The 25,138-nt window shown below is 38.6% G+C and overlaps 1 protein-coding gene across 4 annotated transcripts in view; it reads left to right on the top strand.

The window, feature by feature from the left end:
- The first annotated feature begins 16,846 nt into the window (after nt 1-16,846).
- Nucleotides 16,847-25,138, top strand: part of PALS1 (protein associated with LIN7 1, MAGUK p55 family member) — a 103,383-nt gene continuing 95,091 nt past the window's right edge. For all 4 annotated transcript variants that reach the window (XM_068543918.1, XM_068543902.1, XM_068543909.1 and 1 more), the window contains exon 1: nt 16,847-16,963. The gene's annotated coding sequence lies outside the window, so the exon portion shown is untranslated. The remainder of the gene's footprint in view (nt 16,964-25,138) is intronic.

Here is a 25,138-nt window from a genome sequence, read left to right as displayed (position 1 = left end):
ATATTTTAGCTGTATTGAGTTAAAAATTTATAAATTAATTTCATCTGTTTCTTTTTACTACTAAATAGTATGTCACAAAATTACGTATGTGGCTCACATTAGATTTCTATTAATGTTGCTGTAGAGGAAAATCTTCTACTCATCCCCCTTGGCCCACAGCCCAGGGGATTCTTCCTTGTTTTTTCCTTGCTGTTCCAAAGATGAAAGGGATTTCTTTCCCACTTCTACAATCAGAAATAAAATAGGGGGCAACCAAGATAAGATTACTATCGGGGTCATTTTAAAGTTATGAATATATATAAACTAACAGTTTCTAATTTGGAGATGGCTGTCTCATTACAGGAAATGCTTCCTTGAGAGTGATTATCTGGAGCAAATTGATTCTGCAGGGAAGTCACAACTAAGACTGAGTACTATTACCTAGTAACAGAGTCCTTCAAAAGGCAGTACCAGACCACACCAACTGCAGGTGACTATGTGGAACAACTAGATCTTTCATACATCATGGCCCCTGTACAACCACTTCGGAAAACAGGAAATGTCTTACAAAGTTAAGATATTCTTTTTTGTTTAAATTTATTTATTTTTGGCTTAGTTGGGTCTCAGTTGTGGCACGTGGGCTCTTCGTCACAGCACACAGGCTTCTCTTTAGTTGCAGCACACGTGCTTAGTTGCCCCACGGCATGTGAGATCTTAGTTCCCCAACCAGGGATCGAACCCGTGTCCCTTGCATTGGAAGGCAGATTCTTAACCACTGGACCACCAGGGAAGTCCCAAGACATTCGTATCGTATGACCAAACAATCCTACTCCAGGTATTTACTCAAGAAAAATAAAAACATGTTCACAACAAGACATATGTTCAAAACAAGACTTATATACAAACTCCCATAGGAGTTTTGTTCATAATAACCAAAATCTGAAAACAACCCAAATACCCGCCAACAGAGAAACAGTTCAACAAACTGTGGTACTGTGTATTCATACAGTGATACTAAATGACAGCAACGAAAAGAGATGCAACAACAACAACAATGAAGTCAGATACAAAAAGAATACATACTATATGATTCCATTTATATGAACATTGAGAAGGTAAAACCAATTTTTAAAGACAAATTAGATCAGTGGTTGCATGGGATCAGGGTGGGCTGGAAGGTATTGACTGCAAGGTGGTAAAGGACACTCTTTGAGGTGAAGGAAAGTTCTATATCTTGACTGGGGTGGTAGTACACTGGTGTATGCATTTATCTAACTTAACACTTTAAAGTGGGTGCATTTTATTGAATATAAATTATACCTCAATAAAACGATTTTTTTAAGGTAGTACCATATTTTTATAGAAAAAAAGAAACTCAAGGAAGTTCAGCCTGAAGTTGCAAATTTTTATTAGGTTTAAACATACACACACACACACACACACACACACACAAACTTGCTTGCTCTTAATAATGTACTGAATTTTTTTCTTAAAAATAGGTTTTTGGTCAAAGAAAATTCATAAATATTCCATAATTGGGTTGTTTCAACTTTCTGCAATATTCATTGTTCTTTGTTATATAACACGTAAGACAGGTTTATAACATTTACCTAAGCTTTTAGAATTTCGCACCAGTACTCCTTTATATTATTTTCCATATTGTCCTGCTGTAAAAATAGCTCATGGGATAGCACATTGATTCCTTAGTACAGCACTGTCCAGTAGAATTTCTGTTATTATGAAAAGCTCAATATCTGTGCTATCCAATATGATCAGCATAGCCTTAGAACACAATTCTTAAGACAATGCCTATTATAAGGAAAAATATGTTCATGATTCATTCTACTTTAAAACAAAAATAGTTTAAACTATACTTTGGAAATATTTCAATAAAATGAGGGTGATATTCCCTGTGGATGGATAAATAAGTGTTACCTCTAAATACCAGATATTAATCTTGAGCATAACTGGCTGTCAACTGTCAAAGGTCTGTTAATGTCAATATTTAAGGAAAATTCAACTAAAGACCAATAAGCTAATTATTAATACATGGCTGATGCAAGTGAGTGCAGTGTTACCTTTCTAGGAAGCAGATGATCTCCATGATTTAGACATAAAGTCAGTCCTTGAATGTATAATACTTGTTAGAAGAGCCTTTAGATATAAACAGGCTGAGACATCAGAAGTGCAGATTTGTCCTCTGTCACTGCTACTGCTACAGGACTCCAAGCCACAGAGACAGCTCTTACCTTCCCTGCTACTGGCACCACTGCATGGGACCAGGACAAAGTAGGGGTGTCCCGGATTTTCTGGCTAGAGAACTAGCGTGAGTACTACAGGAAGCAATCAATTCCCACAGTAATAAGTTTTAACTTGGAACACATTTTCTGATGCATTGGTGAAGTTCTGTAGGAGCAATATTATAGATCAAATAAGGTGTTTTGGTTTTGGAAGTGATATAAAAACCTCACCATCATAACTTGTCTGTTATTTGAGAGATCCTTGTATCTTTAAATATATCAAGCAGATCTAGATTTTGCAGGGCAGAAAGTCTCTGTGGCTCACTGAACACGTAAATAAAGCCTTCTTACTAGGGGAAAAGCGGCATGACTTCTGAAAGGGAGACTCATGCCACAGGAATCTATCAAAGTTCACTAGAGCTAAGTCTGTGTGAAAACAAGGGCAACTTTATAGAATTTTAGAGTATGAATTTATTTGAACTGTTCACACCTTTTGACAAAGTGCCATATCAAAAGTGTTTTGCTATGTGTGGAAAGCAGCCCTGCTGTGGGAGTATGACATTTCCTATGCTCATAAGAAAGGAAATAAGGATCTTCTGCAAGAACTGGAGTAGGTCCTGGGTGGGTTTGGGAGAGAGGCAAGTAACACAGCTATTGTTAGAGGGAATGTGGACACAGACAATAGACTGTGATAATGCTGTGAACATTATTTGATTTTATCTACCTGATCCTCGTGGTCATTGCTCAGAGGAGAGTAAAAAGCTCAAAGCTCACAGATAAAATATTCCTCAGCCCTAAATATGTTCACATGTAATTTATTGATGCCTAAAGTACTTATAAAATGTTAGATTACCTGGTGGTTTTAAAAATATGTCCACAGATGCTTGGTACTCCTCCCTTCAAGAGTTGGAATCTGTTGCCTTTGCCTTGGGTGTGGGCTGGATTTAGAGGCTTGCTTCAAGAGGATAAAGTGGCAGTGATGGAGTGTGGTTTTGGAGGCTAGGTCATAAAAAGGCCCTGCAGTTTCCATCTTGGTTGTTTCTCCCTTGGACTGCTTATTCTGGGAGAAGTCAGCTGTCATATCCTAAGGAAAGGTCCACATGGCAAGAAACTAAGGCCCCTAGCTAACAGCTATGTGAAGAAAATTCCTGGAAGCACTTCCTCCAGTCCTAGTCATGCCTTCAGATGACTGCAGGCCCAGCTGACATCTTAACTGTAACCTTAGGAGAGACCTTGAGCCAGAGCCACCCAGCTGAACTAAGCTCCCAGCTGAACTAAGCTCCTGGTCTCCTAACCCTCAGAAACAGATTATATTTGCATGTAATTTTGCATCACAAAATCTCAGCCTTAATTTTTCTATTAGAAGAGCTTGTCTTTCTGGGTATATTTTATACGAGAACTTCTAGATGTTTTGTGAAATATGTTAACATGTTTTGGACACCCTTTGAAAGAGTTCAATTTTCTCATTAAAGCTAATAATTCAAATGTAAGAGAAAAAATAACAGCATAAAGCAAAGGTAACTATTAATCTTCTAATGCTTTACAAGGGGTCAGCTCTTTTCACTGCTAAACATAATTGTGCTAAAAGATAGTTTTCAAGGAATAATTGTTAAACTGTGATTTTGAATAATGTCTTTGACTTCTAGGTTACCAGATGAGAAGAAACAGGAAACTCTCAGAGTTTCTGCATACTTTCAAGAGCCTTTACACATGTGGTTTATGTAATAGATGTTTACAAATTATATATTTTTAAAGTTAGAAAAAAAAAACCCCAACAGTTAGTTCATACATTTAACCATGATCCTAGGTATGTTCATTTCCTATTCTAGACTTCAAAGAAAAAAAGTCAGTGCATTTTTATTCTTGTTGCCAAACTATTCTCAGCTCTTCTGTGCCTTGAACCGAGATCACAACGCTTGGGGTACTCCTGTTTGCTACTCCACCCTCTAGCATTTGATTCAGGTGTTATCCAGGTGCTATGAGGCCTGAAAGCTTTCAGTCTAAGTACTTGGTTAGTCAGGCCCTGGCACCAGCTTCACACTATTTACTTTTACTTGATTTAAAACTGTTTATATTCTCAAATATGGTTTGAAAAATTCTTCTAAAAAATACTCTGGAAAAAGGTGAAAAAAGATACCTTTTTTTTTTCTCAGTGGCCCTAAAGTGTCCACCGTGGTACTCCAGATCTCTCATTCAACCCAACACATTTTTTAAAACTTCTTGAGGGCAAATGCATATTCTGTTTCTCCTGGAGTCTATCACATATCAAAGTTAGGACTTGTCCATGAGAAAGAAGTTTGTAAAGTCCCAGATATATGTTTCCACTGAGTTTTTGCAAATTCCTGGTTAGAACTATCTCCTCTATGTGACCTGTAATTTCCATCAGAAACTCCCTTCCTCAGGTTAAGACTTCCCCTACCCTGTCTCATGGCAGGAGTATGTACGCTCTGAACTGACACGTCCATTAAAGGGTCACACACATAATAAGCCCTTATAATCTGTCGGATGTTAGAAACAAGATATCTAAGCTTGTCAGAGACTTGTGCAAGTTCAGAAGTAAAAGCTAAGTGCAACGAATTAGTTATATCTATTACTACTTTTGAAGGAGATTTTTGCTTTCTAATTCTCAGCTTTATCAGATAGATGAGGATTTATCATAGCAAATGGAATGACCCATGAAGCACAGGAAGGAGGTGGTGAAGAACAAATAGTTTTCTCTTCCTTTTTTTATTTGTTATACTGTCTCCCTCCCTCAACACAGAGTACTACCTAAGAGCAAAAACAATCATCTTTAGGCAGAAATTATTTCTAAGGCTAGTCATAGGCCAAACATTTGACAAAGCTGAAGTTTTTCTTTGACCCTTTCATCATCATCCTTATTCCACATACTCAGGTCTATTTCAATCATTCATTCACTCATCAAATATTTATTGAGTACTAGTTAGAACTATCTCCTAACTATGTTAAGAACTATTTTAGATACTGGGGAATCTAAAAATAAGTAGCAGTGAGTAAAATAGACAAAGTCTTTGCCATTACATTCTAGCTTGGGGAGACAGATAACAAATACGCAATATGTCAGATGGCGAATAAATACAATGAAAAATAAAGTTGGGGAGAAGGGATAAGGAGTGCTGGGAGATGGGGCATGAGAGATGTTCTAGATTTTATCTAGAATAAGACAGGTCTCACTGATAAGATAAAGTTTGAAATGAGACCTAAAGGAAGTGAGGAAGAGTAAGCATATGGAGATTGGATGTTTCAGACATAAGAAATAGCAAATGCAAAGGCTCTGAGGCAGAAGCTGTTGGAATATGGAGGAGCAGCAAAGATGCCAGTGTGGCTGGTATGAAACGAGAAGGAAGAGTGTAGTAAGAGTTGAGGTCAGGGAGATCATGCCAGGCTATAGGCAACTAAGCAGAGCAGTGACTTGATCTCACTTTTATTTTAGCAGGTTCACTGTGGCTGTAGTATCGAGAAGAGAAAATACGGGTGGGAAGAGCATATCACAGTAATCTAGGCAAAAGATGATGATGTCTTGGAGTAGGGTGGTAGCAGTGGGGTTGGTGAGAAGTGGTTAGAGTCTGGGGACTTCCCTGGTGGCGCAGTGTTAAGAATCCGCCTGTCAATGCAGGGGACATGTGTTCGAGCCCTGGTCCGGGAAGATCCCACATGCCTCAGAGCAACAAAGCCCATGTGCTACACTACTGAGCCTGCGCTCTAGAGCCTGCGAGCCACAACTACTGAGCCCATGTGCCACAACTACTGAAGCCCATGAGCCTAGAGCCCGTGCTCTGCAACAAGAGAAGCCACCACAATGAGGAGCCCGTGCACTGCAATGAAGAGTAGCCCCCACTCACTGCAATTAGAGAAAGCCTGTGCACAGCAACGAAGCCCAACACAGCCAAAATAAATTAATTAATTAAAAAAAAAGTGGTTAGAGTCTGGAAACATTTGGAAGGTAGAAATAAAAGGATTTCCTGATGGATCAGAAGTTCAGTGGTAAAGAAAGGCTGAACAACTGGAATAGTGGCATCACCATATACTGAAATGAAGAAAACTGGATGAAAATGAAAGTTTGACGTGTTAAATTTGTAATGCTCATTAGAAATTCAAATGGAGATGTTGAGCCAACAGTTGAATAGGTGATTCTGGAGTTTAGGGCAGAAGTTCAGGCTAGAGATAAACTTAGAGTTTATAGTGTAAAGATGGAATTTAAAGCCACTGAGACTAGACAAAATCACGTAGGGAATGAGTGATAAAGAACATGATGGTAAGAATAAGGACAAGTAGTTTTTTTCCTTGTAGATCTCTCTTAGTGCCTCTAAGAGTCCTCTGTTAGACAGGGTGCTTCAGAGAAACAGAACCAGGAGGGTGTGTGTGTGTGTGTGTGTGTGTGTGTGTGTGTGTGTGTGTGAGAGAGAGAGAGAGAGAGAGAGACAGAGAGAAAGAGATTTATTTTAAAACTTGGCTCATGAGCCTGGGGGTCTGGTGAGTCCAGAGATGCAGGGTGGGTGGGCAGGTGGGCAGGCTGGAGACTGAGGGAAGGGCTGATGTTACAGACAGAGTCCAAAGCCAGTCTGGACAACAGCGTGGCTGGGCTGGACTTTCTTCACTCTGAGATTTAGGAAAATCTGGCAGAGTAGTAGAGATGGCAGAGTAGAAGGACGTGTGCTCACTCCCTCTTGTGAGAGCACCGGAATCACAAATAACTGCTGAACAATCATTGACAGGAAGACACTGGAACTCACCAAAAAAAGATACCCCACATCCAAAGACAAAGGAGAAGCCACAACAAGACAGTAGGAGGGGCGCAATCACAATATAATCAAATCCCATAACTGCTAGGTGGGTGACTCACAAACTGGAGAACACTTATACCACCAAAGTCCACCCACGGGAGTGAAGGTTCTGAAACCCACGTCAGGCTTCCCAACCTGGGGATCGGCAATGGGAGGAGGAATTCCTAGAGAATCAGACTTTGAAGGTTAGTGGGATTTGATTGCAGGACTTCGAAAGGAATGGGGGAAACAGAGACTCCACTCTTCGAGGGCACACACAAAGTAGTGTGCACATGAGGACCCAGGGGAAGGTGCAGTGACCCCATGGAAGACTGAACCAGACCTACATGCTAGTGTTGGAGGGTCTCCTGCAGAGGTGGGGAGTGACTGTGGCTCACCGCGGGGTCAAGGACACTGGCAGCAGAAGTTCTGGGAAGTACTCCTTGGCATGAGCCCTCCCAGAGTCCACCATTAGCCTGACCAAAGAGCCAGGTAGGCTCCAGTGCTGGGTCACATCAGGCCAAATAACCAACAGGGAGGGAACGAGCCCCACCCATCAGCAGACAAGTGGATTAAAGTTTTACTGAGCTCTGCCCACCAGAGCAACACCCAGCTCTACCCACCACCAGTCCCTCCCATCAGGAAGCTTGCACAAGCATCTTAGATAGCCTCATCCACCAGAGGGCAGACAGCAGAAGCAAGAAGAACTACAATCCTGCAGCTTGTGAAACAAAAACCACATTTACAGAGAGACAGACAAAATGAAAAGGCAGAGGACTATGTACCAGATGAAGGAACAAGATAAAACCCCACAAAAACAACTAAATGAAGTGGAGATAGGAAACCTTCCAGAAAAAGAATTCAGAATAATGATAGTGAAGATGATCCAGGACCTCAGAAAAAGAATGGAGGTAAAGAACGGGAAGATGCAAGAAACGTTTAACAAAGACCTAGAAGAATTAAAGAACAAACAAACAGAGATGAACAATACAATAACTGAAATGAAAAATACACTAGAAGGAATCAATAACAGAATAACTGAGGCAAAAGAACGGATAAGTGAACTGGAAGACAGAATGGTGGAATTCACTGCCACGGAACAGAATAAAGAAAAAGGAATGAAAAGAAAGAAGACAGCCTAAGAGACCTCTGGGACAACATTAAACGCAACAACATTCGCATTATAGAGGTCCCAGAAGAAGAAGAAGGGAGAGAAAGGACCTGAGAAAATATTGGAAGAGGTTATAGTTAAAAACTTCCCTAGCACGGGAAAGGAAATAGCCATCCAAGTCCAGGAAGCATAGAAAGTCCCAGGCAGGATAAATCCAAGGGGAAACACGCCAAGACACATAGTAATTAAACTGACAAAAATTAAAGACAAAGAAAAATTATTGAAAGCAACAGGGGAAAAATGAAAAATAACATACAAGGGAACTCCCATAAGGTTGACAGCTGATTTCTAACCAGAAACTCTACAAGCCAGAAGGGAGTGGCACGATATATTTAAAGTGATGAAAGGGAAGAACCTACAACCAAGATTACTCTACCCAGCAAGGATCTCATTCAGATTCGATGGAGAAATCAAAAGCTTTACAGACAAGCGAAAGCTAAGAGAATTCAGCACCACCAAACCAGCTCTACAACAAATGCTAAAGGAACTTCTCTAAGCAGGAAACACAAGAGAAGAAAAAGACCCACAAAAACAAACCCATAACAATTAAGAAAATGGTAATAGGAACATATATATCGATAATTACCTTAAATGTGAATGGATTAAATGCTCCAACCAAAGACACAGGCTCCCTGAATGGATACAAAAACAAGAGCCGTGTATATGCTGTCTACAAGAGACCCACTTCAGACCTACGGACACATACAGACTGAAAGTGAGGGGATGGAAAAAGATATTCCATGCAAATGGAAATCAAAGGAAAGAGGAGTAGCAATACTCATATCGATAAAATAGACTTTAAAATAAAGAATGTTACAAGAGACAAGGAAGGACACTACATAATGATCAAGGGATCAATCCAAGAAGAAGATATAACAATTATAAATATAAATGCACCCAACACAGGAGCACCTCAATACATAAAACAACTACTAACAGCTATAAAAGAGGAAATCGACAGTAACACAATAATAGTGGGGGACTTTAACACTTCACTTACACCAATGGACAGATCATCCAGACAGAAAATTAATAAAGAAACACAAGCTTTAAATGATACAATAGACCAGATAGAGTTCATGGATATTTATAGGACATTGCATCCGAAAACAGCAGATTATACTTTCTTCTCAAGTGCACACAGAACATTCTCCAGGATAGATCAAATGAAGCCTCGCTAACTTTAAGAAAACTGAAATCACATCAAGCATCTTTTCTGACTACAACGCTATGAGATTGGAAATCAATTACAGGGAAAAAAAACCGTAAAAAACACAAAAACATGGAGGCTAAACAATACGTTACTAAATAACCAAGAGATCACTGAAGAAATCAAAGAGGAAATCAAAAAATACCTAGAGACAAATGACAACGAAAACATGATGATCCAAAACCTATGGGATGCAGCAAAAGCAGTACTAAGAGGGAAGTTTATAGCAATACAATCCTACCTCAAGAAACAAGAAAAATCTAAAATAAACAATCTAACCTTACACCTTATAGGAACTAGAGAAAGAAGAACAAAATCCTAAGTTAGTAGAAGGAAATCATAAAGATCAGAGCAGAAATAAATGAAATAGAAACAAATAAAGCAATAGCAAAGATCAATAAAACTAAAAGATGGTTCTTTGAGAAGATAAACGAAATTGATAAATCTTTGGCCAGACTCATCAAGAAAAAGAGGGAGAGGACTCAAATCAATAAAATTAGAAATGAAAAAGGAGAAGTTACAACAGACACCACAGTAATACAACACATCCTAAGAGACTACTACAAGCAACTCTATGCCAATAAAATGGACAACCTGGAAGAAATGGACAAATTCTTAGAAAGGTATAAACTTCCAAGACTGAACCAGGAAGAAACAGAAAATATGAACAGACCAATTACAAGTAATGAAATTGAAACTGTGATTAAAAATCTTCTAACACGCAAGAGGGAAGAGATATGGGAACATATGTATATGTACAACTGATTCACTTTGTTATAAAGCAGAAACTAACACACCATTGTAAAGCAATTATACTCCAATAAAGATGTTAAAAAAAATCTTCTAACAAACAAAAGTCCAGGACCAGATGGCTTCACAGGTGAATTCTATCAAACTAACACCCATCCTTTTCAAACTCTTCCAAAATATAGCAGAGGAAGAAATACTTCCAAACTCATTCTATGAGGCCACCATCACCCTGATACCAAAACCAAATAAAGATACTACAAAAAAACAAAATTACAGACCAATATCACTGATGAATATAGATCCAAAAATCCTCAACAAAATACTAGCAAACAGAATCCAACAACACATTAAAAGGATCATACACCATGATCAAGTGGGATTTATCCCAGGGATGCAAGGATTCTTCAATATATGCAAATCAATCAATGTGATACACCACATCAACGAATTGAAGAATAAAAACCATATGATCATCTCAATAGATGCAGAAAAAGCTTTTGACAAAATTCAACACCCATTTATGAAAGAAACTCTCCAGAAAGTGGGCATAGAGGGAACCTACCCCAACATAATAAAGGCCATATACAACAAACCCACAGCAAACATCATTCTCAATGATGAAAAACTGAAAGCATTTCCTCTAAGATCAGGAACAAGACAAGGATGTCTACTCTCGCCACTATTATTCAACATAATTTTGGAAGTCCTAGCCACGGCCATCAGAGAAGAAAAAGAAATAAAAGGAATACAAATTGGAAAAGAAGAAGTAAAACTGTCACTGTTTGCAGATGACATGATACTATACATAGAGAATCCTAAAGATGCCACCAGAAAACTACTAGAGCCAATCAATGAATTTGGTAAAGTTGCAGGATACAAAATTAATGCACAGAAATGTCTTGCATTCCTATACACTAACAACGAAAGATCAGAGAGAGAAATTAAGGAAACAATCCCATTCACCATTGCAACAAAAAGAATAAAATACCTAGGAATAAACCTACCTAAGGAGCTAAAAGACCTGTACTCAGAAAACTATAAGACACTGCTGAAAGAAATCAAAGATGACACAAACAGATGGAGAGATATACCATGTTCTTGGATTGGAAGAATCAACATTGTGAAAATGACTCTACTACCCAAAGCAATCTACAGATTCAATGCAATCCCTATCAAATAACCAGTGGCATTTTTTACAAAACTAGAACAAAAAAATCTTAAAATTTGTATGGATACACAAAAGACCCCGAATAGCCAAAGCAGTCTTGAGGGAAAAAAACGGAGCTGGAGGAATCAGACTCCCTGACTTCAGACTATACTACAAAGCTACAGTAATCAAGACAATATGGTACTGGTGCAAAAACAGAAATATAGATCAATGAAACAGGATAGAAAGCCCAGAGATAAACTCAAGCACCTATGGTCAACTAATCTATGACAAAGGAGGCAAAGATATACAATGCAGAAAAGACAGTCTCTTCAATAAGTGGTGCTGGGAAAACTGGACAGCTACATGTAAAAGAATGAAATTAGAACACTCCCTAACACCATACACAACAATAAACTCAAAATGGATTAGAGAGACCTAAATGTAAGACCGGACACTATAAAACTCTTAGAGGAAAACATAGGAAGAACACTCTTTGACATAAATCACAGCAAGATCTTTTTTGACCCACCTCCTAGAGTAATGGAAATAAAAACAAAAATAAACAAGTGGGGCCTAATGAAACTTAAAAGCTTTTGCACAGCAAAGGAAACCATAAACAAGACGAAAAGACAACCCTCAGAATGGGAGAAAATATTTGCAAACTAATCAACAGACAAAGGATTAATCTCCAAAACATATAAACAGCTCATGCAGCTCGATATTAAAAAAACAAACAACCCAATCCAAAAATGGGCAGAAGACCTAAATAGACATTTCTCCAAAGAAGACATACAGATGGCCAAGAAGCACATGAAAAGCTGCTCAACATCACTAATTATTAGAGAAATGCAAATCAAAACTACAATGAGGTATCACCTCACACCAGTTAGAATGGGCATCATCAGAAAATCTACTAACAACAAATGCTGGAGAGGGTGTGTAGAAAAGGGAACCCTCCTGCACTGTTGGTGGGAATGTAAATTGATACAGCCACTATGGAGAACAGTATGGAGGTTCCTTAAAAAACTAAAAATAGAACTACCATATGACCCAACAATCCCACTACTGGGCATACACCCAGAGAAAACCATAATTCAAAAAGACACATGCACCCCAATGTTCACTGCAGCACTATTTACAATAGCCAGGTCATGGATGCAACCTAAATGCCCATCAACAGACGAATGGATAAAGAAGTTGTGGTACATATATACAATGGAATATTACTCAGCCATAAAAAGGAACGAAATTTGGTCATTTTTAGAGACGTGGATGGATCTAGAGACTGTTATACAGAGTGAAGTTAGTCAGAAAGAGAAAAACAAATATCATATATTAACGCATATATGTGGAACCTAGAAAAATGGTACAGATGCACCAGTTTGCAAGGCAGAAATAGAGACAGAGATATAGAGAACAAACGTATGGATGCCAAGGGGGGAGTGTGGTGGGGATAGTGGTGGTTGTGGGATGAATTGGGAGATTGGGTTTGACATATATACACTAATATGTATAAAATAGATAACTAATAAGAACTTGTATAAAAAGTAAATTAATTAAATTAAATTAAGAAAAAATTTAACAAAATTAAGCCAACTGATTAAATATATCATTATAATTATAAATGATTTTGGTGACTGAATGAAAATAAAAAGAATAAGGACAAGTAGTTAATGCATACAGTGTCGGGCACTGTTCTAAGCACTTTACATATACATTTCATTTAGTCCCTATAACCACTGGAGGTAGCTAATTTTATTATCCTCAATTTATAGATGAGGAAATTGAGTCTTAGAGAAATTAAGTAACTTTCTTCTGATTAAACATCTAGTAAATGTTAGGGCTGTTTGTTCAAACGCAGGAAGAGAGAGAAGTAAAATATTGCATGTGAGAGCCCTGGGACACTCCAACTTCTAGCATTCAGGGGGATATAAAAAAGAACCAGCGAAGGAGACTGAACAGGAGGATCCAGTGGGTAGGACAAGAAGCTAGAGTGGTATTGCAGGAGCCCAGAGGACAAAATGGAGAAAATGCTCAACGGTGTCAAACGCTGCTGGCAGGTCAAGGAAGATGAGGACTGAGCATTGACCTTTGCATTTAGGAAAGTGGCTCTTGAGAAAGGCTGTTTTGACTCAGTGGTGGAGTTAAATCTCAATCAGAGTGAGTGCAAGAGAGGCTAGAAGAGGCATTAGAGTTCAGCTCTTTGGAGTTCAGCACAGGTACCACTCCAGGCTCAGTCACAGACAGGTATTCACATATGGATATGAATCAAAGTGACAGGTGAGATTAACACACTAACAAAATAGAGATTTGATTGGGAGCTTGGTGAGGAAAAGATGTGGGTCACTTTATAGCCCTGTTAAAGGAGAACAAATTTGATTTCCTTTCTCTTGGCATTCAGTCTTGGACTTCCCTTCATTAGAAAAATTTCCAAGCTCCAAATTTGCCTACTACCTCTCTGCAAAATAAAAATTCTCCTGGGTCATGTTTTATTTACCTATACATCTTCAGCCTAGCAAAGGACCAACTAAGAAGGGTACAAATAAAAGTGTGATAAATGACTAATATCCTACCCTGAAGTTATTGCAGACTACTTGCTGTTCCCATATAAGCCCATGTTTGTCTCTGTGGACTGTACTCAAGTCATTCAAATTGATTAAAAATTTTATATCTATCTTTCTAAAGCCATGTGTAAGATCTCGGTTTTCCTATTACTGTGGGTATTTTCATTGTAGTTTACCCTCTGTCCCTCTCTCTACCCCCCTGTCATTAGAAGTTAGTAAAGCTTCTCTTAGTATAAGACTACCTTTCTCTAAGTCCATAGAGCACCTTATTTTCATTTACCATATTTTCCCTTGTATCTTACCTATATGAACTTGCCTTACTTTTCCCTTTCCTCACCTTTTTATAGTCCAGGACAGGAGCTGTCACATGTTTTGATTCCCTACAGCCCAGTTCTTAGCACATAGGAAGTACTCAGTATACATTTTTTAAAATAACGAGTGAATATTTATTAAAGTCAGTTGAGTTGAATGATACTGACCTATACTGAATGATACTGGTGCTAACTCAGACAGTGGGACCTCCCATTCCACATGGCAACAACTGCACAGTGTTCTTAGCTTAGGTACATAATATCTTTAGCTAGGTTTATGAAAGGTTAAGAAGTACTATAAAATATCAAAATAATAATAACTAAACCCAATTAAATTAGAAAAGTTCATGGTTTGTTGGTTCGCTTTCTGGGTTTTTTTGCATTGATAAAAATTTTAGATATTTGTTTAATAATTAATGTACCTACTAATTTGTTGTTTCATAACTTCTCATATCTGAATCAGTGAGTATTCTTCTTTTAATTTACATTATTTCTGATCATCTGGTTCATACAATTATAAGGTGATTAGGCTATTAATTCAGTTACGAAAACTCAGATTTCACTAGTACACAGAGGTGATAAGACCAAAGGGATATAATAGCCTTAGTTACGAATTTCACATATAACGGTTAATGAATCTTGAAAACTGAGATTTCAGACCTGTTGCAAATATCTGAAATGCAATATTAATATATTTCCCCCAAGCCTTTAATGAAATAAACAGCACAACATTTTATTACATCAACATGTAATAGAAGTTGTTGTCAGATGATGGACTGAACAGATGCCAAGATGAGGAAGGAGGAAGGGTATTTACTACGGTTACTCTGCACCGTTCACTTGATTTTACAGTTTGGCTTTCATTATTCATCCAAAGTTCTTAGTTATAAATTTGCCAGGGTGATTCAGTGGGTAAAGTGCCGTCTGACAGGGGGGTTTAAACCACAGATTGCCCAGTTCATTCTATTTGGGGAAGAATATTATATTTTCTTAACTCCCTATGCTATCCATGTTAGATTACATATGCAGAGGCTTCCAGAATCTTAAAACTAGAAAAAAGTAAAAGTAGTTAACTTGTTAATTTACACATGAGAAAATTTAGGCCCAGGAAACTTGTCACGCACCCAAATCACGGAACTAGTTAATTTCAAAGCTAAAACTCAAATCCAATCACCTTGCCTCCAGTTTCTATACCTTCCATTCTTCCAGCTATCCTTCATTTTTTTGCACACGAGACCAGTAATTTGAGTGATTTTGGGATTCCAGGAATGGCTCTATTTACCAGAGAATAAATTTTTTATTTGCCATAGGTTCTACCCTTTTTTAAGATGAAAATACCTTTAGAAAGTAAAAATAATAATTAACATTTGTATAGCATTTCACAAAGAAATTTCCACATATTTTGAGGTCAGTAGCTGCTATCTCACAGAGAGTTGTCAGCATTTTATTAGGATGGGGCTCTGTGACAGCGGAGTCCAAGCAGCTGGGGAAGCAAGGCTAGGTAGTTGGAGGGTTCATTTGGGTGGGGTCTTTTGCAAAACTGCTTGAGGCCAGGCAGTTGGAAGGGATGGGTAGAGAGACTACTTCTAAGGATGCCGTTTCTTTGAACAGCTAGATCAGTGGTTCTCAAATGGAGGTGAGTTTGTCTCCCAGAAGATCTTTGACAACGTTTAGAGGCATTTTTGATGGTCACAAATGGGGGTAGTGGTGCTGTTGGTATCTAGTGGGTAAGAGAGCAGGGGTGCTGCTACACATCCTAAATTGCACAGGACAGCCCCCAAAGAAAGAATTATTTGGTCCAAATGCCAATAGCGCTGAGGTTGAGAAACCCCGAGCTAAAGGGGAAAAAAATTCATTGAGGAACCAAAGGAAATTTCTTGAATTATTACTTATTTTATGCATTTAAGAACTTAGAAAATGAACTAGGTCTCTCTTCACACGCACACACAAACCTTTTTTTTTTTTTTTTTTCCTTTCCTTTTTGGATATGGCTGTTTCCAGGGAATCCTGAAGACTGTTTATCTGGATTTCCTTGCGTTGGATGTGGGTTGAGCCAGGGACTTGAGTTTTGTGAAACAGCTGTGGCCCTTGGCACCTTCCTGTCTGGTTTTCAGAACTCGGTCCTACGTACTAGCTTTGTGGCGTCTTCCGTGGTAGCAGACAATTCTTTTGTGGGACACTACACACATCCAGGTGTTCAGGTATGTCGTGGTTCTTTTTTACACAAATGTTATATTGTGTGATGTGTGTCACAGGACACGAGGAGTCGCCTCAAGAGGAATCAGATTTTCTTCAGGAGCTGACAGACATTCAGGGAGAGAAGAAAAGTCTGTAAAAGCGTTAACCCGCCCATTGCGTCTTAAGGAAACCTCACGTCCTCCCATAACCTGGCCCGCGGACTCAAGCCGAAAGCTGTTCCACAGCGACTGAGCGCAAACTTCGCTTTTTCCACTTGAGGCGCGCGAGTGCGCGCGCGATCCGGCCCCCGGAGCTGCGGAGCGGACCAATGAGCGGGCCCTTTCTCCGCGCCGGCTCGGGATTGGGCGAACCGCGCCAGCCTCGCTGCCTAACAGCGTCGGGAGCGCGTGCGCGGTCTCGCGCGGTCTCGAGGTGGAGTCGCTGGGGGCGGCGGCGGCGACGGCGGCGACTGGCGGTGGGGCGGGGGCGGGGACTAAGGATTGTGAGGTGGGGAATCGCGAGTTTCTGGATTCTTTATCCGGTATTTTAAGTGCCGCGGGGGAACTGTCGTTTCTGCAGTGTTTGCGAGAGGCCGGGGCAGGAGAAGTGGACGCCGCCGTGGCGCGGAGGTAAGAGGCGGACAGGCAGCGGCTCGGTGTGGAGGTCTTAATCAACAGGTCCCAGCGAGCGGCCGGGGGAGGGGCGGCCGGGCTCACCCCCTCCCCCACGCGCCGGGCCCGGGCGGGACCCTGGGCTGCTGCAGGCAGCCGGCGCCGGGCCGGCAGCGGAGGGCGTGAGCCCAACCTTTGTCCCTCGGAGGAACGCTGTCTGGCGGTGCCCGCTCCCTCTGGCTTGGCGAACGACTCACCTCGGCGGGGGCTCCTGCCCGGCCGGCCCGAGGTGCAGGGAGGCGCCTTCTCTCTGCGCCCGCGCTCCCGAGTTCGTGACTCTCCTGACTCCCTCCAGGCAGGGTCCGGGAGATCGGCGGGGCGAAGAACACTTTCCTTTAGAAGACGGAATGTAGTCGGCGTTTCTCTGCCCGACTCAGCTGCTGGTATTCGGCTGCTCGCTGCATTCTTTAAACAAATAAACAAACAACTTGCTTCTTCGTAACCATTTTCAAGAAGAGCCTAATCTTCTTCATGGTTTCTGATAATGTACTGTAAGTTTGCAAGGTGAACTTTGAAGCCTGTAAATTGTTGTAAGCTGCTTTTAATGAGATGCTTTAAACAATCTTTGGTGCAAATTATGTAACTTCCTAATGATAATAACTCACCTCTGTTTAGTTGATTGACATACGGTAAGGTGTTCGGAATTTAGGTTTCGGTCGAAAGGTTTTTCTTGGCATTTGGCGCTGAAATTAAAATCTGATAGCTAGAAGGTTTCTAGAAGTAGTACATAGTGTGTGTTTTGTCTCCATACTCGTTTAGGATTGTGAGAATTTAGATTTCGAAAGCCTGTAGCACAACAATTTTGAAATTTTGATTTTAATGACAAGATGAAAGGAGTTAATATTTCTGTTTTTTTTTAAAGTGTATATGTTAATGATAGTATTCTAATTATGCCTTTGGATTATACCGGAAGTTAATAACGTAATAAATTCTGCAATAGGAACAAATGGCATGCCGGTTATTGGTGTCTTTGAAGTATTAGTACTGGGATAATGAAATTGTCAAATAAGCTTTTTGGATTATGAACTACTGATTTTTTACTAGATTCCTGTGGACTTGGCATATTACAATTTTTTTTTTTTTTTTTTTTTTTTTATGGCTGCGTTGGGTCTTCGTTGCTGAGAGCAGGCTTTCTCTAGTCGCAGCGAGCGGGGGCTACTCTTCGTTGTGGTGTGCGGGCTTCTCATTGCAGTGGCTTCTCATGTTGCGGAGCACGGGCTCTAGGCGTGCAGGCTTCAGTAGTTGTGGCGCGCGGGCTCAGTAGTTGTGGCGCGCGGGCTCTAGAGCGCAGGCTCAGTAGTTGTGGCGCACGGGCTTAGTTGCTCCGCGGCACTTGGGATCTTCCCGGACCAGGGCTCGAACCTTTGTCCCCTGCGTTGGCAGGCAGATTCTTAACCGCTGTGCCACTAGGGAAGTCCCTATAAGTTTTAAAAGGCTTTTTATACTATTGTAGCAGGTGAAAGCTATTAAATTATAATGTAGGAACTCTGTAGGTGACACAGGCAAAAAATACGGAAAGCAATTTGTCGTTTTATCTTTGTTAAAACAAAATCAAGTAAATCTTACCATGTACTTCAATGACTTTTGGCCAGACTGATCTGAACTTGACAAGATGGACTCATTAATATTAACTTGTTCAGAATGTTAAAATGCGAAGGGATATGAGGGTTACCCAAGTCAGTAGGGTGAGTTTAGGAGTTTGTATGGTCTTTCTAAATTATTATTATATGATTAAAAAGCTCATCACAGACATGCCAAGAAATTTGGTCCATTTTTTTGTATCAGTGTTCTTGTTGAGTTGGAAATAATCTTAGTCTTTGTATAGTCTAACCTCTTCCTTTTCCAGGAAAAGGAAGGTGAGATTTATAGACAGACTAGTTAGTGGCAGAGTTGGAACTAAGTGCTAACATGCTTGCCTTCAGATTCCAAGTACAGTGTTCTTTTCACTATATACTGTTGTTAAATAAACAAACCAATAAGTTACCCTTCTTTGATTTTTTTTTTCCATCATGCATTTTCTTTCCTTTTCTTTTTTAAATAACCACTAACCACAATTAATTCATTCCCTGACTGAAGGGTTGTTTTCAGTTTTTCAATATTTCAAACAAAGTTTAATGAACATCCTTGTGCATATCCCCTTGAGCACATTTGTGAAGTTTTCCCTAGAATGAATTGCTGGGCCATAGGTTGATGTGCATTTTCACCTTTACTGGCTGCAGCCAAATTATCCTCTAAAGTTGTAACAATTTACATACCTGACAACAGTATATGAGTCATCCTTGTCCAAACTTGGAATTGTCAGATTGGCATTGTCAGATTTTTAAATTTGTGCCAATCTGATGGGTGACAAATGATATAATTATTTTCCTTCTTTCACAGAGGTTTTAGCTTTATTTTTAATTTACATGAAGTGAAATTAACTTTTTGTTGTACAGTTGTCTTGACAAATGCATAGAGCTGTGCAACTACCAAAATCAAGATACACAACAGTTCCAGCACCTGAAATTCCCTTGAGCTGCTCTTTTGTAGTCAGCTCTTCCCCCACCCTTAACCCCTGGCATCTGATGTTGTCTTTCCCTGTAGTTTGTCTTTTCTAGAATATCAGGTAATGGAATCATACAGTGTTTAGCCTTTTGAGTCTGGCTTCTTTCATTTAGCGTAATACATCTGAGTGTCCGTCCATGTTGTTGAGTGTATCAGCAGTTCCTTCTGTTGTATTGCTGAATGTAGTATTCCATTGTATGGATGTATCACAATTTATTTATCCATCCACCAGTTGAAAGACATTTGAGTTTTTTGTTTGTTTGTTTGGACTATGAGTAAAGCTGCTATAAATCTTTGCCAATAGGTTTTTACGTGAACATAAGTCTTCATTTCTCTTGGATAAGCACCTCCAAGTGAAATTTCTGGGAAATGTATGTTTATTAAAAAAAAAAGCAGAAACAAAAAACTGTGGTGCGCCGAATAACGGCCCACAAAGATGTTCTAATCCCTAGAACCTGTGAATAAATTAGGTTACATGGCAAAGGTGAATGAAAGTTGCAGATGGAATTAATCAACTGACTTTAGGGAGTTTATCCTGGGATTATCCAGGTGCTGTGCTGGTGTATCCTGAAGGTCCTTAAAGGGGAAAGAGAAGATAGAGTCAGAAAGATGTAACAATGAAAGCAGGGACAGAGAAATGCAGAGTTCTTGGTTTTGAGGTTGGAGAATTTGGGGCATAAGTTAAGGAATGTGGTGGTCTCTAAAAGCAGGAAAAGGCCAGGAAATGGATTAACCTTTAGAACTCCCAGAAAAGACTGTAGCTCTGCCAGCAACTTGATTTTAGCCCAGAGAGACCTGTGTCAGATGTTTAACCTACAGAACCTGAGAATAATAAATTTACGTTGTTTTAAGCCACTAAATTTGTGGTAATTTTTTAAAGCAGCATAGGAAACTATACACTGTAAAACTGGTTTTCCAAAGAGGCTGAATTGTAGTCCCACTGGCAATGTATGAGTGTTCCAGTTACTTTACATCCTCATCAACACTTGGTATGATCAACCTTTTTAATTTTAGTCACTCTAATAGGTATATAGCAGTATTTCATTGGGGTTTTTATTTGCATTTTTCTCATGAATAATGATGATGATCATCTCTTATGTGCTTATTTGCCATCTGTATGTCTTTGGTGAAGTGTCCAAATTCCAAATCTTTTCCCATTTTTAAATTGAATTTTCTTTTATTTTCTGGCTGCGTTGGGTCTTCGTTGCTGTGCGCAGGCTTTCTCTAGTTGCGGCGAGCAGGGGCTACTCTTGGTTGCGGTGCGTGGGCTTCTCTTGTTGAGGAGCACGGGCTCTAGGCATGCGGGCTCAGTATTTGTGGCTCGTGGACTCTAGAGCGTAGGCTCAGTAGTTGTGGCCCACAGGCTTAGTTGCTCCGCGGCATGTGGGATCTTCCTGGACCAGGGCTCAAACCCGTGTTCCCTGCATTGGCAGGCGGATTCTTAACCACTGTGCCACCAGGGAAGTCCTGAGTTAATTTTTGTATAAAGAAAGGTTTAGGTTGAGTTTCATTTATTCAGTTGTTCCATGACCATTTGTTGAAAAGACTATTCTTCTCCATGGAATTGCCTTTGTCTCTTGGTCAAAAACCATTTGACTACATTTGTGTGGGTCTATTTCTAGACTCCTGTGTTCCATTGATCTATTTTTTTTGCCAATATTGTAGTGTCTTGGTTAATATAGTTTTAAAATTAAGGCTTGAAATCAGGTAATGTGAGTTCTCCAACTTGTTTTTCCTCCAAAACTGTTTTAGCTGTTTTAGTTCTTTTGCTTAAATTTTAGAATCAACTTGTTGATATATCAAAAAAAATTCTGCTAGGATTTTGATTGAGACTATATTAAATCTATAGATTAACTTGATAATTGACATCTTAACAAGATAGAGTTTTCTAATCTATGAACATGGTATTTCTCTCCATTTGTTTAAGTCTTTGATTTCTTTCATGAATGTTTTGTAGTTTTCAACATGTAGATCCTGCAAATATTAGATGTATACCTAAGCATTTCAGTTTTTTAGTCCTATTGTAAATGATCATTTTTAAAAACTTGGGTTTCCAGTTGATCATTGCTAGTATGTAGAAATACAATTGATTTTTGTATGTTGACTTTGTATCCTGCGTTTTTGCTAAACTCATTTATAACTTTTAGGAGCTTTTTCCTGTAGATTTCTTGGGATTTGTCTAAGGAGATAGTCATGTCATCTATGAATAGAGAAATGTTTCTTTCTTTCTAATATGTATGTCTTTTCTTTTTCTTGACTTTTTGCAGTCTAGGAGTTCCAGTGAGATATTGATTAGGAATGTTGAAAGGGAACATCCTTGCCTTGTTCACAATCTTAAAGCATTGAGTCTTTCACCTTTAAAATATAATGTTAGATGTAGGTCATTTTGTAGATTCTCTAAATCAGATTAAGGAAGTTTCCTTCTGAGGTTGCTGAGGGTTTGGGGTTTTTTTTGTTTTTTTTTTTTAAATCATGAATGGATGTTGAATTTTGTCAGATGCTTTTCTGCATCTATTGAGGTGACCATTTGAATTTTTTTTCTTTAATCTGTTAATATGGTGAATTACACTGATTAATTTTTAAATGTTGATGCAGCCTTGCATGTTTCTGGGAATAACTCCAGCGTTGTTGCAAACTAAATCATTTTGGATTATTTTTCTTTGACATTAACATTTTTCTTAAAAATAAACAAGGAAACTGAACATAAGATTTTGTGAACCAAAGTGTTTATAAAGTCAGATAAATCAAGGTATTCATTAGCAGTTGTGTAAATTTTACATGTTGGTAGGACTTAAGTTTTCTTGATCTGTCTATACTGGAGTTTATAGACTGTACCACTGGAGGACTCTTCTTTAAAATTACTAAATGGAGAAAGAAAATATTATTTGTGGCACTGTACTCAAGCATTCCTCATGCTGGCTTAATTTAGGCAAGTTGTTTAAATGTATTTGGATAGTAAGTATATTTTGAATGAAGATAAAATGATTTAATTAGGAGATTTTTTTACTTGGAATGAAAACAACCCCAGGAAAAAAACAAGCTCCTTCCTCAACACCGGAAGGTCAATTATAGACCCTTGAGTGATCACATAAATGTTTGGCTTGGTCCAAGTATAATGAATTAAGTGAATGTATTAAAAAGTGTGAAGTGAAATATAAAATAAAGTACTTAAAAAGCCAGGCTCTGTTTTGCTATACTGAAGATATTCTTTCGTGAAAAATGTGGGTACATAGTAAAAAGATGCATGCTTATTAAATATACTTTATTATGTTGAATTGTGAAGTTTTTCCTCCATCAGTTCAGGCTACAGAAGACAGTTTAATTATTAAGAATAAGGTTTCATGGGGAGTTCCCTGGTGGTCCAGTGGTTAGGACTCTGTGCTTCCACTGCAGGGGGCACGGGTTCGATCCCTGGTCGGGGAACTGAGATCCCACATGCTGTGCAGCGTGGCTAAAAAAAGAAAAAAGAATAAGGTTTCAGTAACTTCATAATCAAGCTGTTTAATTTTATTATTTTTATAAATTTGGGCTTATATGATTTAACCACTATAAAAATTCAAGCAATTTCTCTCAGATAATTTTAAAGTTCCTTAAGTTATTACTTGTCTCAAAGACCCTAAACATCGAAGTTTTGAGGCCTCTGAGGTTCTTGGCATTATTGATCCTTTAAGGCAGGGGTTGACAAATTTCTTTAAAGGGCAAGATAGTGAATATTTTAAGCTTTGTAGATCATATAATTTCTGTTGCAGGTCCTCAACTCTGCTGTTACAGTGCAAAGATGGCCAAACGAATGTGACTGTGTTCCAGTAAAACTTTGTTTATTCAAAACAATGTATGCCTGATTTGACCTGTGGGCTTAGTTTGCCTACTTTGGTTTTGGGCAAAAAGTTAGCAGGAGAAATGAAAATAATTATAGTAATGTAGCAGAAAGACCCTTAGGGTCAGCTGAGTTGGGAGGTTATTCCATGCTGTAATTCCCAGCCAAGCCCTCACTTTCCTTATCTATAACATGTGGCCACCTCGGAAGATGATTTAAAAGGTTAAAAATAGGGTATATGGAAGGCACTGAGCAAAATATTCTGACACATAGTAGATACTCAATAAATATTTTCTCCCACCACCCCACCATTTTATATAATTTTACAGTGTGTAGTATATCTAATTAGTTATTCCAAATATTAGAAATTATAGTTGTGTTTATATTTATAGCTAAATTGCCTTTTGAATTATGCTTTTTGGCCATATAAGTTTTAACTGTTTGGTTTCACAATAGTATCAGAAACTTCACATGAAAAAAATTGAGAATTTGTGTTGAAATATAATTTCATGTTTTGAGGATTTTACATTGTCACAAAAAATGTTTGATAATGTCACTTAAAATGCATTACTTTGATTTGACCTAAGAAGTAGGTTTTCTGTATTTTGTGTGCTTCAGAAGTGCCTTTAAGACTGCATTCATTTAAGTTAATTGACTGCCTTCTGTGAGTGCACTGAACTAGGTGCTCTGCTAGGATTTGGTTGTACTTAAAAAGTACCCATATTTAGGTACTCATTTTTGCGTAATGTTTGGGACATAAGGGAAGTGTCAGAAAGTTGTTTTTCTTTCTTTCTGAATTTCTGTCAAGATAAAGCTGGATTCGAGATTTTTAACTCCCCTCCAAAAAAAAGTTTTGTGCTCCTTCACAGATCAGAGGCAGAGATGCCACATAGGTGGATGTTGAAATAATTTTGCGCCAGTAGTTGGTGGCAGGACTAGGGTTGGATCTCACATACCAGATTCATAATCTTTTTAGTACTCTTTTCATTGCACCATTGCCTGGTTTATTAGCTCTGTTACCACCTGCATCTGGACTCCCAGAAATCTAGTTTTCTTGTCCCACATTCTCCATTTTCCTCCTAAAGCTTAAACAGAAGCTGTTGCAAAGTCTTATCAAATTTTACTAAGAAAACATTATATTATTATTTAAATACAGTTATAGCTTAGAATGTAATTGTATTATACTTAATATGAAAGAAAAGTTTGCTGTTTTAAAGCAGATTTTAAAAATTCTTTATATTGGTTATATTATCTGTATGATATTTATGTATAAGGAGTTGGTTTTCCTTTGTTCTACAAGTAATCATCATTCACTTTTGCACACTTTTGTCTGCCTCAGATTTCCTAAGTAGTTTATTCAGAAAATTATAGGTAAATACTGAATACTTACAATGTGAAGACTTTGGGCAGGATATAGAGAAGTATTAGATAAAGTCACTGCCCTCAAAGGTCTGGCTTTGAAATAAGTGTGGACAGTCCCTTAGAGATAGGTTGGATTAAGAGAATTTAATAGTTGTTTGAAACGGGCAGAGTCACAGAATTGCTCAAATAATATGCAAATAAATTGTAGGATTGTATTTGTAATGTTACAGAATTATAAGTTTATTTTTAAAAAAATAATGTATCACAATTTATTTAACTGTATTACTGTTGGTGAGTTGTTTCTAGCTTTTGGTTATTATGAGTAATGTTACCATGAATGTCTTTGCATGTTTAGTCTATCAAGGTTAATACGTACATGTGTTTCTCTAGGGCTGTGCTCTCTAGTATGG

The sequence above is a fragment of the Eschrichtius robustus genome, chromosome 1, assembly GCF_028021215.1.
Source record: "Eschrichtius robustus isolate mEscRob2 chromosome 1, mEscRob2.pri, whole genome shotgun sequence".
Taxonomy (NCBI): domain Eukaryota; kingdom Metazoa; phylum Chordata; class Mammalia; order Artiodactyla; family Eschrichtiidae; genus Eschrichtius; species Eschrichtius robustus.
This window is presented reverse-complemented; position numbering and strand designations above follow the sequence as displayed.